The following is a 17327-nucleotide window of genomic DNA, read 5'->3' as shown; positions in this document are numbered from 1 at the left end:
GTAAGTCCATTTCCTTCATAGTAAATATGGGGGCTACCTACTCTGTATTGCCTTCCTACTCAGGACCTAGCATACCTTCCCAGATTTCAGTCCTGGGAATTAACAGCAAGCCTTCCTGTCCTAATCAGACTCATCCTTTAGCTTGTGTCCTCAAGAGACACCCTTACCCTTTTTCCCACTCCTTTTTAATCATACCCTCGTGCCCAGTCCCCCTTTTTGGACAAGACATTCTCCAAACGGTAGGGGCCACTCTCCAACTCATTGGTACCCCACACTCAAGCCCATCATCCGCCCACCTCCCACTGCCACTCTGCTCTCTGGAAAGAGTGGGGATTCCTTACTACAAAGGGGTCCCCCATAATCAGTGCTACTCAGATCTCTAACCTCTTGCAGTCTCTGTCATTGCCCAAAGAAGTTGCTGTCATCCACTGCCGAGGACACCAGGCCCAGCAGGGTGCCATTTCTCGGGGCAATGCAAGTGCAGATGCCTCCGCAAAATCCTTAACCAGTACCAGGTTAGCCCCCACTCCAGTTCTGTTCCTTACTACGGCCATGCCGCTGAATTACTCGCCTTCAGAAAAGCAGGCCCTCATATTAAGAGGAGGAACTGAGTCTGATCAGGGCTGGATCTTCTTAGATAACAAAATCGCCCTTCCTCGGGAACAGGCCTCAAAAATTACTAAAATCCACCAATCTCTACATATCGGGCCCAAGGCATTACACCGCTTTATGTAGCCTCTTTTTTTCTCACCTGGTCTGCAACAGACCGTTGAGCACGTACACAAGGCATGTGTAATCTGCTCCAAGTTCTCATCTCAAGGAAGCCTAAGGCCACAGTTTCCTACTCACCAAATGCATGGCAACCTACCGGCCCAAGACTGGCAAACTGATTTTACTCATATGCCCACTCACAAAAAACTTCACTACCTCCTAACCTTTGTAAATACCTTTTCTGGATGGATTGAAGCCTTCCCTACCTCCAGGGAGACCACGGATACCTGGCAACACCTCTCCAGCCAGGTGACAGTGTTCTCCTCCGGGAACTTACGCCAGGATCTCTACAGCCCAGGTGGTCAGGACCCCATATCGTTATCCTAACCACCCCAACTGCCGCTAAACTCTTAGGTCATGCCCCGTGGTACCATGTGTCCCTCCTCAAACTGACCCCAAGAATGCCCAGTGGATGCCCGAACCCTTGGGCCTTACTCGCCTCTGCCTCACGCATTGTCCCTGGCAGTCGCCCCCTAGCCCTTCAAGTTCTTCTCCTAACAATGCTTCTAATATCTCCTCTTAAAGCCAACTCATACATCTGGCACTTTTATCTTCAGGAATCCTGGACAGAAAGTAAAACCACCAAAACCCAATACCTTGCCCAAGAGGACTGTCTGCCTGCAGGCTGTCAGTCGACCATAGTACTTGAATTTAAAGCATCAAAGGCCAAAATCCTCCCAGGCATTCTCCTCACAGGCAGCTGGCGCAACGCGGCTTTATGCTTTTTGTATGACCAAACCAAAGATTACTGTCATCGGTGGAACGCCATCTATGGTGGATGCCCATATAGGTCCTGTGTCATACACAGAATCACAGAAAAAATACTCGGCACCGACGGCAAAGGCAAAGTGCAACTTGCCATCCGCAACCCCGAAACAGTCGCTAGGAAAAGGGAATCACAGGTAAAATATGCAATTCACACACAGATAGACACTCTAGTGGCACATGGCTAAAACTCTGGACCTACACCCGCATTGTGCCAGTGAAAATAGACCAGCTCAACTCATTAGGCAATGCCATCCTACAAAATGAAGCCACTTTAACTAACCATTTCAAACCCCTAAAGAACACCTCCCAACCTTTCTCTTGGCTAACTCTAGTTCAACAAGGTATCAACATGTTAAATTTAGCCAAATCCACAAATTTCACCAACTGCTTTTTATGTGTCTCCCTCAACAACCCCCTTTGCTGCAGTTCCCCTCCAGACCGGGTTCAACCTGTCACAGTCCCCTACAGGGCAGCCTAATTCCCCCTTAACAACATCCACCTGTTTAAGGTACACTCTCAAAGTCTCTTTCTCTGCTACGGGACCATCAACGACTCCAGTTGCAATATTACAATAAAGGTAGCCTCCACCCTCTATGTGCCTCCAGGGGGGTACTTTTGGTGCAATGGAACTCTAACCAAAGTTATAAATACGTCTCTTCCCTTCCCTTGTGTGCCAGCCACCTTGGTCCCACAGTTAGAAGTATATGGACAAACTGAATTCCTGTCCCTTGTCACTCCATCCCCAAACCACCGGAGTAAACAAGCCATCTTCCTCCCAATAATTGTTGGCCTCTCCTTAGCATCTTCTCTAGCAGCAGCTGGAATAGGGAGTAGCGCCCTGGGCTACAGTGTCATCTCAGCTGCTCAGCTAGAAGACAAACTCCAAGTGGCCATTAAGGCATCAACCGCCTCTCTGGCATCCCTCCAGCGACAAATCACGTCACTGGCTCAGGTAACTCCCCAAAATCGGCGGGCCCTAGACCTGTTAACAGCAGAAAAAGGAGGTGCCTGCTTGTTTCTCCAGGAACAATGTTGTTATTACATTAATGAAACCAGTCTAGTGGAAGAAAATGTCAACACTCTCTATCGTCTTCAAGAAGACCTCCAAAGAAAACAAAGCGTACCAGCCTTTTCTCTTAACTGGTGGCAGTCTGCCATACTTACCTGGCTAACCCCTATCATCACTCCCATTATCGTAATTTGTCTTTTGCTAATGATAGCCCCTTTCTTTCTCAGGTTTTCACAAGCTCGCATAAGGGAAATTTCCAGGGTAACGTAAATCAAATGCTGCTTCACCCCTACATCCGACTCACAACCGAGGCACCGGCCAACTGACCTCCCCCACTCTGCCCCTGTTCAACAGGAAGTAGTCAGAAAGAAGCAGCATCCTATATCATTAAAAAGGTCAGAATGTAAGGCTGGCTGCCTCGCAGAGGGTTAAATGGACACATCCATCTCTCTCCGCGCCTGATAACTACATAAACCAAGCTTGTTATCTGGCCTCACCACATGGCTTCCCCGCACCCGCCTCCACATACCATACCCAAGCCCACACTCAGCACTAAACTATGCATCCAACCCCCAGCCCGCTGTTGAAAAACCCTGCAGAAAAATGTTTAAGGAAGACCCACCAAACCCTGCCTGGTAGCAGTCTGCCCCGTACACCCCCAGCAGGCCCACTTACCCAAGGTCCCACCTGCCTACCAATGGCAACTAGCTCCAGGTATTTCCTGCTTCTCAACAGCCAATAAGATTGCCTTTGCTTTGTTTCCCCAATAGCCAATCAATTGCCTTCCCTCCCCATAAAACCCCACGCCCTGAACAGCCAGACACGACTTCTTTGGCCCCTTCCTGGACCACAGAACCTTGCCCGGGAGCTGAATAAATTAGCTTCTCATTTTTTTATACTTGCCTCAGTTTCCTCATTTTACCTCGGCAATAAATCTTACACTCTGTATTTCCTGAATATGAATGTTGGCCTGTCTTGCTAGGCTGGGGAAGTTCTCCTGGATCATATCCTGCAGTGTGTTTTCCAGCTTGCTTCCATTCTCCCTGTCACTCTCAGGTACACTAATGGAACGTGGGTTTGGTCTTTTCACATAGTCCCATATTTCTTGGAGGGTTTATTAGTTCCTTTTCATTCTTTTTTCTATAATTTTGTCTTCACACTTTATTTCATTAAGTTGATCTTCAATCTCTGATATCCTTTCTTCCACTTGATCAATTCGGCTATTGACACTTATGTATGCTTTGCAAAGTTCTCATGCTGTGTTTTTCAGCTCCATCATGTCATTTACATTCTTCTCCAAACTGGTTATTCTAGTTAGCAGTTCCTGCAACCTTTTATCAAGGTCTTAGGTTCCTTGCATTGGGTTAGAATGGTTAGAACATGCTGCTTTAGCTCGGAGGAGTTTACTGTTACCCACTTTCTGAAACCTACTTCTGTCAATTCATCAAACTCATTCTCTGTCCAGTTTTGTTCCCTTGCTGGTGAGGAGTCGTGATCCCTTGGAAAAGAGGAGGAATTCTGGTTTTTGGAATTTTCAGCCTTTTTGCACTGTTTTTTTTCTATCTTTGTGGATTTATCTACCTTGGGTCTTTGATGTTGGTGACCTTCTGAAAGGGTTTTTGTATGGGCGTCCTTTTTGTTGATCTTGATGCTATTCCTTTCTGTTCATTAGTTTTCCTTCTAACAGTCAGGTCCCTCTTCTGCAGGTCTGCTGGAGTTTGCTAGCGGTCCACTCCAGACTCTGTTTGCCTGGGTAGTACCAGCAGAGGCTGTAGAACAGCAAAGATTGCTACCTTTTCCTTCCTCTGAAAGCTTTGTTCCAGAGGGGTAGCTGCCAGATGCCAGCTGGAGCTCTTTTGTATGAGGTGTCTGTCAACCCTTGCTGGGAGGTGTCTCCCAGTCAGGACGGGGTCAGGGACCCACTTGAGGAGGCAGTCTGTCCCTTAGCAGAGTTCAAGCCCATCCTCCCTCTGCTCACCCTCCATGGGCTGCACCCACTGTCTAACCAGTCCCAATGAGATGAACTGCATACCTCAGTTGGAAATGCAGAACTCACTTGCCTTCTGCATTTGTCTCACTGGGAGCTACAGACCAGAGCTGTTCCTATTTAACCATCTTGTCTCCCTTCAATATGGATAACTTTTTAAGAACTTTAGATACTAATCAGAAAAGAAAAGAATTGTCCTGTTTTTCATGAAATATAAACCAGAGATTTATAAATCTCAAATTAAACTCAGAATCAGTCAGTTATCTTCATGAATTCTTCTGTAGCAACAAGTCTTAACAAAGCTTAAACAATCTGAAAAAACTGATACATATTTAAGTTAAGATATTGTGAAGTCTATATTTTTAAGTTACAATGTTTATCCACAGAGACATTACATATATTAGGAATCATGTTAGTAATACTTTTGGGAGTTTAAGTCATTTATAGGATACTTCAGAGCAATCACAAACAAACTGCTAATATTACTTTACTCTATCAGAAGCCATACAAATTTTTCTTAATTTATGTGATGCAATAATATTTGTAATGTAAATAGTTATTTCTACTTGAATTCAAAATATGGCAACAATAGAAAATCAGATATTTGGTGGAAATCCCAACTTCAAGGTTTATAAAACAGAAGAACTTCTTGATCACTGGCAACTGGAAAAAGAAAAAAAACTTTGTATTTAGTTTTATGAAAATGTATTCTCAAATTAACAAGTAGTGAAGTTTGATGGAATGTTTTAATATGATCTAAAATTTAAACATTCAGATGGGAAGCCCAGATTAAAGGGGAAAAAAAGACAGTGAAAATTCCAGGAAAAGTGTCCCAAGAGATATGTGTTCTACATGATGACTTGTCTGGAGTTCACTTTGGAAATGCTCTCTCTCCAGATGCTACCACACTCCAACATGGGACCTACGCCAGCTGCACACCACATTCACACAAAGAGGAGGATCTTGTCTTTCCCAAATCCAAACCCTGCCTCAGAAGAGAAAAGGAGCTTACAGCTATACAGGGGACATCTCGTAAACTGTTTCACAGTATTTAAAATATGTTTTAAATATATGGATTCCCATATTTGTACGTTTGTGTAGTCAGGTGTTAACTGCTTGAAGGCGTACAGGTGGTTCCCTCCATAAGGTTACCCAGACAAGGGAGCTCAAGTGCAGACCGACTGTGCACACTGCTGGGGCTGTGGGACCTGAAGCAAGGAGCACCTTGTTCTACTTCAAATAAGGCACCATATGCCCTAGTAGCAGTCTCCCATCCTATATACTGTGCTCTGTCCTTTCCAATTCCTGCCATGCACCTAGAGAGAAGAGGCAACATTGTATATTTCCTGCGTCAATTACAGATGCTTATTCCGCCCACCCCACTCCCTCCAGCCAAAAATAAGCAAATAGTTAATTACCCAACAACTATGAGATTTAGAGAAATTGGTACATTTTAGAAAGGATATTTTCAGTCTCTGTCCTCACCTGTGAATGCAGAAAACTACCACCAAAAGCAATAATCACAGAGGAAAGGAAAGGAAAGGAGAGGAAAGGAGAGGAAGGAGAGGAGAGGAAAAGAAAGGAAAGGAAAGGAAAGGAAAGGAAAGGAAAGGAAGAAGAGAGAGAGAGAGAGAGAGAGGGAGGGAGGGAGAGAGAGAGAAAAAGAGAAAGAAGAAAGAAAAAAAGAAAGAAAGAAGAAAGAAAGAAAGAAAGAAAGAGAGAAGAAAGAAAAAAAGAAACAAAAGAAAGAGAAAGAGAAAGAAAGGGAAGGAAGAAAGAAAGGAGGGAAGGAAGGAAGGAAAGAGGAGGGAGGGAGGGTTTTTAGGTACTCAGGGAGGTGAACCAGCAAAGGCTCTATGGTGCTGGGCTTTGAAGAGCCTGAAATGCCGGGAAAACCACCCAAACATCTTCCCCACTGCCTTGCTGAAGATCATTAAGAGTTAAGACATGCATTCTCAATGAAGGTGATATTCCCTTCAGGTGTGGGGAGGGATTGGTTCTTGCGGGAAAAAATCTTGCTCTTTTTGTGTGTGTGGCTGTATAGAAATTCTGTAGAGACAGACTGCCTATCTGTAGTAGTAAAATTTCATAGGGAAGATGATTAGCAAAAAAAAAATGTCCGTAAAAGTTCCTGGGTCAGAGGGATACAATGATGAAAAAACAGGTTGAGAAACACTTGATTAGGCATGTTCTTGAGAAAAGCCCTGTCAAGGTTATGTTGGCCAGAACGACATAGAATCAAATGATGAATCAACAATTACTCAGCAAAACAATATGTGCAGAGATCTATATTAGCTAGTATAAGAGAACACAAGAGATATAAAATTTAGTTTCTTTATTTTTAAGGTATGTATAGATTAGTTGGATTGAGAGAATCTAGCACAGAATAAATAAATGTTGATATGGGTATCAATATGTGAATGTATAAGGAACTATTTAATGAATAAGACCTACTATTTAATAGCACATCAGGGTGACTATAGTCAATGATAACCTTTTTTTTTTTTTTTTGAGACAGAGTCGCTCTGTCACCCAAGCTGGAGTGCAGTGGTGCAATCTTGGCTCACTGCAACTCTGTCTCCCAGGTTCAAATAATTCTCCTGCCTCAGCCTCCTGAGTAGCTGGGACTACAGGTGCGTACCACCACAATTGGCTGTTTTTTGTATTTTTAGTAGAGACGGGGTTTCACTATATTGGCCAGGCTGGTCTCAAACTCCTGACCTCAAGTGATTTGCCTGCCTTGACCTCACAAAGTGCTGGGATTACAGGCGTGAGCCATCGTGCTGGTCAATAACACCTTAATTGTATATTTTTTAATAACTTAAGGAATGTCACTGGATTATTTGTAACTCAAGGGATAAAAGCCTGAAGGGATGGATGCCCCATTCTCTGTGATGTGCTTATTTCACATTGCATGCCTGTATCAAAACACTTCATGAACCTCATAAATGTACATACTACTATGTAGCCACAAAAAGTTAAAAAAATTAAAACATTTAAAAATATAAAAAACTATTTAACACATTTTAATAATATTAAACTATTTATGAAAACGGGTAAATAATGGTACAAACAATAAGGTCAAGGGTAGCTCAAAAGACAGAAAGATTAGGGTGGTAATCAAAGAGGGTTTCATATAGCAAATGGGATTTGAACTAGATCTTAAAAGATGGGAGGACTTAGGAGACGGGAAAGCCCCAAACAAGACTGAGGACTCACATCAAAACACAGAGTAAGGCTCTCATGCTCAGAAGGAAAGTAACGTCTCAAGGATTCTAGGAGTGAGGTTAGAGACCTGCGCCAAGTTTTGGCGAGTTTGAAAGTTGAACTGAAAACCTGTTTGTCCCACCTCCATTAAATTTTTTTATTATAACAATTCTAGTGCATATAAAGTGGAGCCCTGTTGTGGTTCTTTTTATTTCACATTTTTATTTAGTAAAATATATGTAACATAAAATTTACCATTTTAACTACTAAGCGTAAAGTTCAGTGGCTTTAAGTACATTCACATTATTGTGCAACCATCACTACTATGCATCTATAGAACTTTTCCATCATCCCATACTGAATTTTACATACTTATAAAAAGTACATAAAATTCCCCCAACACCTATAAATCACTGTTCTACTTTCTGTCTTGATGTGTTTGACTATTCCAGGTACCCATCTTAGTCCATTTTCTGTTGCTTATAACAGAATACCTGAAACTGGGTAATTTATAAAGAAAAGGAATTCATTTCTACAGTCATGGAGGCTGAGAAATCCAAGGTTGAGAGGCTACATCTGTTAAGGGCCTTCTTGCTGGTGGGACTCTCTGCTATGTCCTGAGGCAGCATAGGACATTACACGGTAAATGGACTGAGTGTACTAGCTCAGATATCTCTTCCTCTTCTTATAAAACCACCAGTCTCACTCCCATGATAACTCATTGATTCGTTAATCCATGAATGGACTAATCTCTTTATGAGGGCAGAGCCCTCATGATCCAGTCACTTCTTAAAGACACCACCTCTCAATACCACCACATTAGAGATTAAATTTCAACATGAGTTTTGGAGGGGACAAACATCCAAACTATAGCAGTTCTTCATATAAGTGAAATCATACAATATGTGGTCTTTTGTGTCTGGCTTATTTCACTTAGCATAATGTTTTCAAGGTTTACCCATGTGGCAGCATGTATAGAAATTTTATTCCTGTTAAGGTTAAATATAATCCACTGTATCCAGTCCTTTCTTCTTGTTCTTATTTTCTTGATCATTGGAGCTAAGAGATGAAAAACACAAGCAACGGTTTGAAGGCCTTCGAGCGCTATAACCATGAGAAGGCCAGATGACCCGAGGTTGAGAGATAGCCACTGAAAAGACCCTCCAAATAAGGGTAGATATAAACACTGTCAGAAAAAATTCCCTCCAGGATAGGATAGGTAGAGAGTGGTACAGAGAGCATGCCAGACCAGCAATCTGCATCCTGAGCATCAGTTGGGAAGGTGTTCCCAGGAGAGCTTCAAGGTGGCAGCTACTGCGGTGTCTGAGGAAGACCAAATACTGAGGGCTATAGCAAAAAGAAGGAACTGTATTCCAGTAAATAAAATCAGTGAGTGACTTGGGGTCAAGTACTATTGTTATTTTGACTGTCAGGGCTTAAGGGAAAAGAAAGAAGCATGCAGAAGGTTTGGTCTAGCTCAGGATTGCAAGATCTGCCTCCTTCAGATTCTTTCTCTCCTCCACTGCTCCTCTCCATGGCGGCCTCTCATTGTCAGAGAGATTCATGTGACATCATCATGGCAATGATGGAGTTGGAGCTATGAATAGTCATCCAAGTCCTAGCTGCTCTCTGCTGAGGTGTGGCTGGGTGGGTCCCTGATCCTTTTGCACACAGGTCTGCTGAGGAATGCCTGAGGAACTTGCAGGTTATTCTCTTTATTGATTCACATGCAGTGGTCTTATTTTGCCAACTCTGTTACGTCATGACTATAGCCATTGGTGTAATCCTCTGTTGAGTAAGTGTCTGTCAAACCCCTCCCTACAACAGTCCCCACAACAAAACCACCAGCAGCTATCCTTCACATTGTCCCATGAAGCATGCAGAAATTTCTGGATGCCTGCACATCACACGAGAACTGAGGAAGATTAACAATAGCCCTCTCCTTAACCATTCATACCAACATCTCTACCTTTGTGGACCCTCCAGGTTCAAATGAGGCTACTTTGCATGGTGGCCTCTGCATTCCAACTAGAATCACAGCAAAAGCCCCTTTCTTCTCAACCCAGCCCACATCCCTACGGCTGCAAATTTCAGCCCAGGTTGGAAAATATGACCTATGCCTCTCCTACTTGCTTCTTCCTCTATATCTCTGTCCTTCTTTTCTCTATTCTTCCCATGTGGAAGGTAGGGGTCAGAAAAGCCAGGCTTTCTCTCATTTTTAAGAGGCAGAAGTTTTCCCTACATCATATCTGGCTCCTTTAGGGTCTCCTAGTGATCAAAATTTCACCACACCCACTGAAGGGTGAGAAAAGTTAAATTTGTCTGATGACATTATTTCATTCTCTTTAGCTTTAAATAGTTCCCCTTTCAAGTAATTCAGTCTGTTTCAGGTTTATGGCTCAAACTTTTGAGATTTCTCCCCTTCATTCTGCTGCACCCCAGGATAACATCTGGGAATATGGGGCAAGGCTGGGGAGGATATATGTGACCTAAGGGCAATAAAGGATATAGGGTCTCAGATTCACATACTGATCTAAGCTACAGAGGTGGCTGGGCAAGTCCTGTGCCCTTTGTTAACTGAAAGATGTCTGCCAGGCCTGCAACTTTGTCATCTGTCATAAAACACAGATTTTGTTTTCACACTACAGGTATCAAGGCTATCTCTATATATTAACAGCATGTTGGAAGCATGGTAGTTATTATACCTGCCACTGGATCTTATAATTTAATGCATTAATAAAGAAGCACACATATTACCATATCACAGATTTGCTTTCTAAGATACTTTGTTAACTGTATTTCAAAATAATCTATTTTCTTTGTAATCTTTTGGCTTTTATTCCATGCATTTAAAAACACTGTTCTAAAAAAGAGCTCATCGGCTCCACCAGACTGCTCCAAGGATTCATAATGATTCAAAAAGGTGAAGAGCCCTTGCTGGATGACTTGAGAGTTTTCCACTGGATTTGAAAGATTCAGGAGGATCACACAGAGGGTTTTAATGACCCAGATGAAAGTACTGAGGCTATCAGTTTTGCCACATTCTATTGGCTAGAACTTAGTCATGTGGCTGCCAAGTGACTGCAAGGGAATCTAAGAAATTTGATAAAATAATATTAGTTAAAGTCAGATGAACTGGTTCTGATCCATCTACCAGCTCCATCCACTGACACTGCATGTTTACTGCTAAGTCATGGCAGAAAACATCCAAGGAAAATCACGATCCCTGTGACTTCTCTGGGCAGTGTAAATGTAGCAGAAGAAGGGCCAAGAGTGAAGAAATGTCCCCTAAGAACTCCCACTTTCAAGCTACCAAAGTTTCTGCTCTAGTTCCCAGACCAGTCAAGGTCTCTTGAATTATAGGAACTGCTCCACTTTATTGAGTGTCTACTGTGCCCAACCATTGAGCCAAGAGTTTTACATCTGTCATCTCATTTTACCCTCTTGATAATCTTTATGATACACATTTACTGCATAATTATACAAATGAGAAAACAAACTGAAGCTCAAAAAGTTTGCAAAATTTTAACTCATTCATACAACGAATTTATTTCGTCACCTTAAAATTGGAAACAGGGTGAATTATATTATTTAGAAAAAGGCAGTCAGTTCATCCTTTCCTCCCCAGACAATACTGAGTCTCCCAAGTCTAGGATGTCATTGGTAAGGCACTGTATTTCTGATATATTTTAGAAAAAAATATATGAAGAAAGTATAGAGACTTTTTCAATTACCAAGATTTCTGTAGTTCTAAAGTTGTTTCTGTGTCATCCTTTGATCACATCATTTCCTGATTAATGATTAAAAGTTAAGTGATTTTTCTCAGACCAAATCAATTCCATTTAAGATGGAGACTAAATAATTCCAGATTACTTGTCTCCCAAAACTTGCACAAAACCTAGAAGAATTGACTCAATAATTTCCATGATAATCATGAAATGGAAACTAGAAAAAGTGGGATTCCCAAGTTAAGTGGAATTTTCTCACATGTCTGCCCTTTCAGGACAGTGATTAGTTACTATAAATCTTTAAACCCAAGTGTCTTAGGGTTAAAAAAGTCAAGAAAGTTAAGAAAAGTTCAGCCACTGCCTAGTCCTGTAATATTGTCTAAGTCACTCATTTTCATTATCCTACTTGTATAAATCTTTAAACCCAAGTTTCTTAGGCTTAAAAAAGTCAAGGAAGTTAAGCAAAGTTCAGCCACTGCCTGGTCCTGTAATATTGTCTAAGTCACTCATTTTGATTGTCCTAGTTCGAAAAAAAAAAAAAGTAAGCTTCACTGGATCCCAGGAGTGTTGGGCAGACTAATTAATAGCTACAAAATGCCTTCAAATGCAGAATGCTATATCTGTATGTGCTAACATTTTTTCAGTAATCATGTTAATATCCTATTCATTTCACTGGTAATTGTATAGCACCATCATAATGTAATGATGTGCACCATGCAAAAGTCAGGTGAAATGTTCTAATGATGTCAGGTTGAAATGCTGTCAGTGTAAATCTAAAAAGATAGTATAACACTGTCAAAAATGAAAGGAAATTATGGTATTGTAAGTTCTACTACCATTAAAAGATGTAAGAAGGAAAGGGTTCCACAATCTGGGGCAATGTCTGTTATGACAGATCTGCTCAAGCAACTTAAAAGACAAACTGGCATTCCTCATCTAATTTTCTTTATCCAAAGAGTTTTTATTAAAATTTTCTGTTAATTTCCTACATGAATGTCTTCAAGCCCAGAATAGGACTGTGATTCTCAAAAGCAATTTGTGTTTGAAATATTCATTGTTCTTTGGGTCTATGGTCCAACGTTAATTGCACCAGATAGTCATTTCTCTTACAAGAGCAGGAATACATTTCAAAAGTTTTGTGAAAAAGAAATAGTCCTCAAAGTTTCACTCTTTGAGGAAACCTAGGCAGTAAGGGAAAGCTTTGTTATACATGGCACACCTCATGTAAGAAAAGAAACATGGTGCATTAATGCATAGTCAATTTAGGCATAAGCATTTATCTTCTTTGTATACCAGATTTTGAAAAGCCTTAGGAAGTTCCAAGATAAAACGGAAACAAGTCAGGTACAGTGGCTCACACCCATAATCCCAACACTTTGGGAGGCCGAGGCAGGCAGATCCTTTGAGCCCAGGAATTCCAAACAAGCCTAGGCAACATGGCAGAACTCTGGCTCAAAAATAAATAAATAAATAAAACATTTAAAAATAATGATAAATAAAAAGAAAAAAAAGAAGACCTTTTGGTATACTTATACTTCTGTGCATTTGGAAGCCTCCAGTTCCAATTCTCTGAAGTTTTCTATTATAAGGGGGATTCAGATTAAGTGTTTTTAAAAAAATGGAGGCACAATTTCTGCCAAAACTATTAAAAAGGTAATAATCAAAATGAAGTAAAGGATATAGAGTGAACACTTAGGAAAATGTTAGACAAGGAAGTGAACTTTGCTGTACTCAGGAAGTCTACTATTCCAATTCTACTATTCTATTGTGTGAGTTGGAAATAGATGCAACTTTCCCTCACCTAAGCATTTGACTGGGCAAGCATGGTGTGGGCTGGATTCCAGCTCCCACTCCCCCTTACCATGGCATGCTTATGCAGTGCACAACCTGCATATATACAGGTTGTGGTCCTGACCATCCCCAACCTACTGAGGATAGACTATGTAGGTCAACCCCAAGGCAACTAAAAAAATCTAAGCTTTGCTAATCAGGCAAGCTTCCCTGATGCCAGGCTTCTGGACAGGACTTTCCAAGATGGCATCCTAGAGGACTTTGGAGAGTGTGAGAAATATGCCACAAAATCAAGGTTTGGCCAGGACTACTCCAATTTACTCCTATTCTTCTAGTAAAGTGATTATCAACCCCTTTTCCCTTTCAAAAATGTCCCAGTTTGGATCATAAATTATATTGTCATTCTATACATAACTTTGTTAAAGAAACAGGGTGAACATTTTGCCAGAATAGTCTGTAGACAGATGTGTAAGACACATCGGTGAAAAACAAGGGAGAAGAAAGAATGGGAGCAAATGGTGGGACAAGATCTGCTGCTTAGTTTTATATGTGTTTGTCCTCAGTTAGTTCCAGGGACCAATTGCCCATCTACATTTAACATCAGTTATAAATTTAAGCTTTTTATTAAGAGAAACTTTCCCCTGAATTTTCCTTGTTCTAACACTAAAAAACACTCTACCTCAGATTTATAGTATATTTCCATTCAATTTCCTAAGATGTGGATGCTAATATCCAACACAATTGAATTCTAAAGAAAAGTGAAACTGATTAAAGGGAAAGGAAACTGTTGATATAAACAAACAATTATAACTAAAACAGCCACAATTTATTGTATGTGTCTTTAGGTGTAAGAACACAAAGAAAAGAAGAGTAGCAACAGAAACGTTATTCTGGTATTTAAAGCCTTAGTTCTACGCTTTTATTTTCCACAGGGTATAGGATTTCTGGTTTTAGAGACCTCCCATGCAATAAACTTATTAGCCACAGGATAATAATTAATAATTAAATTTCTTTTTTAACCTGTCTGCCTCACATTCATCAATAGAAAATGAATAATAATGGCATCTCCTTATAGGCTGCTGTAGAGATGAAATGAAATAATATACTCAAAACATTTAACATACAGTAAATACCAAATTTGTTGGTTTGGAGATTATTATTATTATTATTTGAGATGAGGTCTCACTTTGTCACCCAGGTTTGAGTACAGTGGCATGGCTCACTGCAGCCTCAACCTCCTGGACTCAAGTGAACCTCTGACCTCAACCTCCCAAGTAGCTGGGACCACAGGTGCATGTCACCATGTTTGGGTAATTTTTTTTTTTTTTTTTTTTTAGTTAGAGGTGTCACTATGTTGCCTAGGCTGGTTGCCAACTCTTGAGCTCAAATGATCTTTCTGCTTTGGCCTTCCAAAGTGCTGGGATTACAGGCATGCCCCGCCTCACCTGGCCTGAATTGTTGTTGTTGTTGTTGTTGTTTATATTAAAAGAGTAGCATGTTTACTTCAGTCTATGACCAACTCTTTTTGTATTTTGTATGTGCGTACAGATAGCATTTTGACCAGGGGAAATTTTAACTACTCTTAGATAACAACACAAATTTACATAGTGTGTGTCAAATAGAAAGTTGGGAAATCGGGTTTCTTCCTGCCTTACTTACCTCACAAGACTATTGTGAGAGTAAACAATCATTTACATAAGAACTTTCTGGGATTAAAAAAAAGTTTAAAACTCTAAGCAAATGTAAGGAATTATAAAAGTGAATTATTTGGGCCTCAGTATATTAATCTGTCAAGTAGGTATTCAAGAAGTACCTTTCATTCAAATAAAATGTATTTGAAAGTGGATATCCGTTATCAAAGTGCTAACCAACAATTAAATTCCTAACTGCAATTTTTATCAGTGTTATTTCCTCTAGCCCAACCCCCTGGAGAGCAGATGAGGTGGCCATTTGTCTTTCATGGACATGGGAGAGCTGAGTCAGACAGCTCTTATTTTCAGGAGCATGCTGATCTACAGAGGCTGGAGAAGAAGGCTAGGCAGGCCCAGTGGTTAGCCTCCATGCCCATGGAGAAAGTGACAATTGCAAATATGGTGATGGGAGGGATTAGGCAAGACAGGGGGAGATGGCAGCCCAGGACTGAGCCAGAAATTCCACGCCTAGATATTCCTAGGCATAGTGTGGGACAGGGGGAATACAAACTTGGCACTGTTCAAAGGCCAGGCAAGCACTTCACTCCCAACAGCAGTAGCTGGCAGGCAGTGCCACCACACTACCACTCAAACTCACCAATAAAGGGTGAGGTAGGAATGCCAATATGGAATATGAGCAAGTTCAAGTTAAATGAAAGGCAAATATATAAAAGTTGAGGGCCACCCAAAACAGGCAGGCATAGCAGCTTCTCAAGGCACTGTGAAAGTATAAGTGAATTATATGTGAAATCCCTTTGGGAAAAACCATTTAAAGGTCTATAAAATTTGCAAGACATGCCAAATACTTGCCATAAGACTCTGAAGAGGAATGGAGCCCAATAACACACTCGAAACATTTACAGAACATTTTCCCTAAACTGCGACATTTAAGGCCACTTTGAATTTTAATGACCCTAGTAAAAGAGAGTCACAAAAAAAGTGACTTTCATTCCAACTTCTCGGAGAATTGTTCCCCAAAAGACAATCCTTGGGTGGACAAGTGCTTTTTCCTGAATGTCCCCCAGTGATTATTTTAATTCAGAGAGAATATGGTAGATCTATTTCTATCTTTTTGCTTTCCAAAGACTTTATTTGGTCTATTTCTCTTCTAATCTCTTCCATCATTATTATAAGTTAGGAAAAATTACCAGGCAATTTTAATTATTAGATACTTCCTCCCTATTTTTGTGCCTAATTAACAGCCTTCAGGAATAATTCTATTAAAAGTATTATCACTTTAGCAAATATGATATCATCTTTGGTTCATCTATTTATTGTGATGCTAAAACATTCTTCCTATCCTCTCCAAGTTTGCTATGCAGGTTAACTGCTAGCCACCCAGAACAGTTACAATACAACAGAACCCTAAATGTGCCTGAATCTCTTGAATGGCACTTGTAAAAAAGCTGTAACAGTGTGCCCATGAAGTAGCTAGAGACTCAAATAACAGAGAAGGCAACAGAGAACTGTGGGGAAAATTGTACATTCTGAATTTTTTTCATGTATGAATACAGTTATTCTTGCCTATATCTTTTATTTTATTTGTTAATTTCCAACTTTGCCTTTTTTATTCTAATAAATTATTTAATGCAATGCCAGTATATTATCTGTGGCTAGCTAATGTTCCAAGTGTCACTAAGAAGTATCTTTTGCCTCTCTAACTCCAAGGATTCCTGGAACTTGCAAGAAAAATTCCAGACATCCCCTAAACCTCGTTTTAGACTAGTAGTGGTGCATGCAGACACATAGTAGGTTACCTGCAAAGTGAGGTCTGTCGAAAAGTTGTAGCAGCAACCACAGTGTTCCTTGATTTGCTAAGTAACCTACTGAAATGCATGCATCAATTGACTGGGGTAAATGCACATAAACCACTGGGCACATGCCATTACATGCCCACAATTACAAATCAGGATGAAGCAATAAATTATACTAAGGCATATGTTTATTATATGTTGCTGCATGTACCATCCTAGAGCCTGCTATGTTGAAACAGTAAAATAAAATAAAACCGAAGACATAAGGTTGAAAAAGTAAAATTTGCTTAACTGCCCATGGGCTATATGAGTATTACTAAGCTTCTGGCTGCAAATAATGTATATTTTCTGCCCACAATTTTTAAAAGTGACTCCATTGCTACGTCAGCTACACTTCACTTGGAAAGCTATTGACTTTTTCTTTCTGTTGCCTTAATTTTCTTCTGCAGGAGCACAGAGGGATGCAAGTCCAGGTGGGCACTGTGGCTTCGACTGATTGTGCTATGTAACACAGCAGGGAAACCTCTTATCTCAGGCTGGAGTTGCCTGTTTAAGATTTTTTTCCTTTATAAAAGGTAAAGATAGTAAACACAGCTGTAGAAAATGGTTTTGTCTTTTTTT

General features: G+C 40.6%; 1 long non-coding RNA gene across 1 annotated transcript; it reads left to right on the top strand.

Moving 5' to 3' along the window:
• On the top strand, positions 1-15009 carry LOC108301860. The gene is made up of 3 exons (XR_001824095.2): positions 1-89; positions 787-790; positions 14999-15009. It is a non-coding gene; the product is annotated as an uncharacterized LOC108301860 (long non-coding RNA).
• The last annotated feature ends 2318 nt before the right edge of the window (positions 15010-17327 follow it).

The sequence above is a fragment of the Cebus imitator genome, unplaced genomic scaffold, assembly GCF_001604975.1.
Source record: "Cebus imitator isolate Cc_AM_T3 unplaced genomic scaffold, Cebus_imitator-1.0 Scaffold37, whole genome shotgun sequence".
Lineage (NCBI taxonomy): Eukaryota > Metazoa > Chordata > Mammalia > Primates > Cebidae > Cebus > Cebus imitator.
The sequence above is the reverse complement of the archived record's forward strand: the minus strand, read 5'-3'. Positions and strand labels throughout refer to the sequence as shown.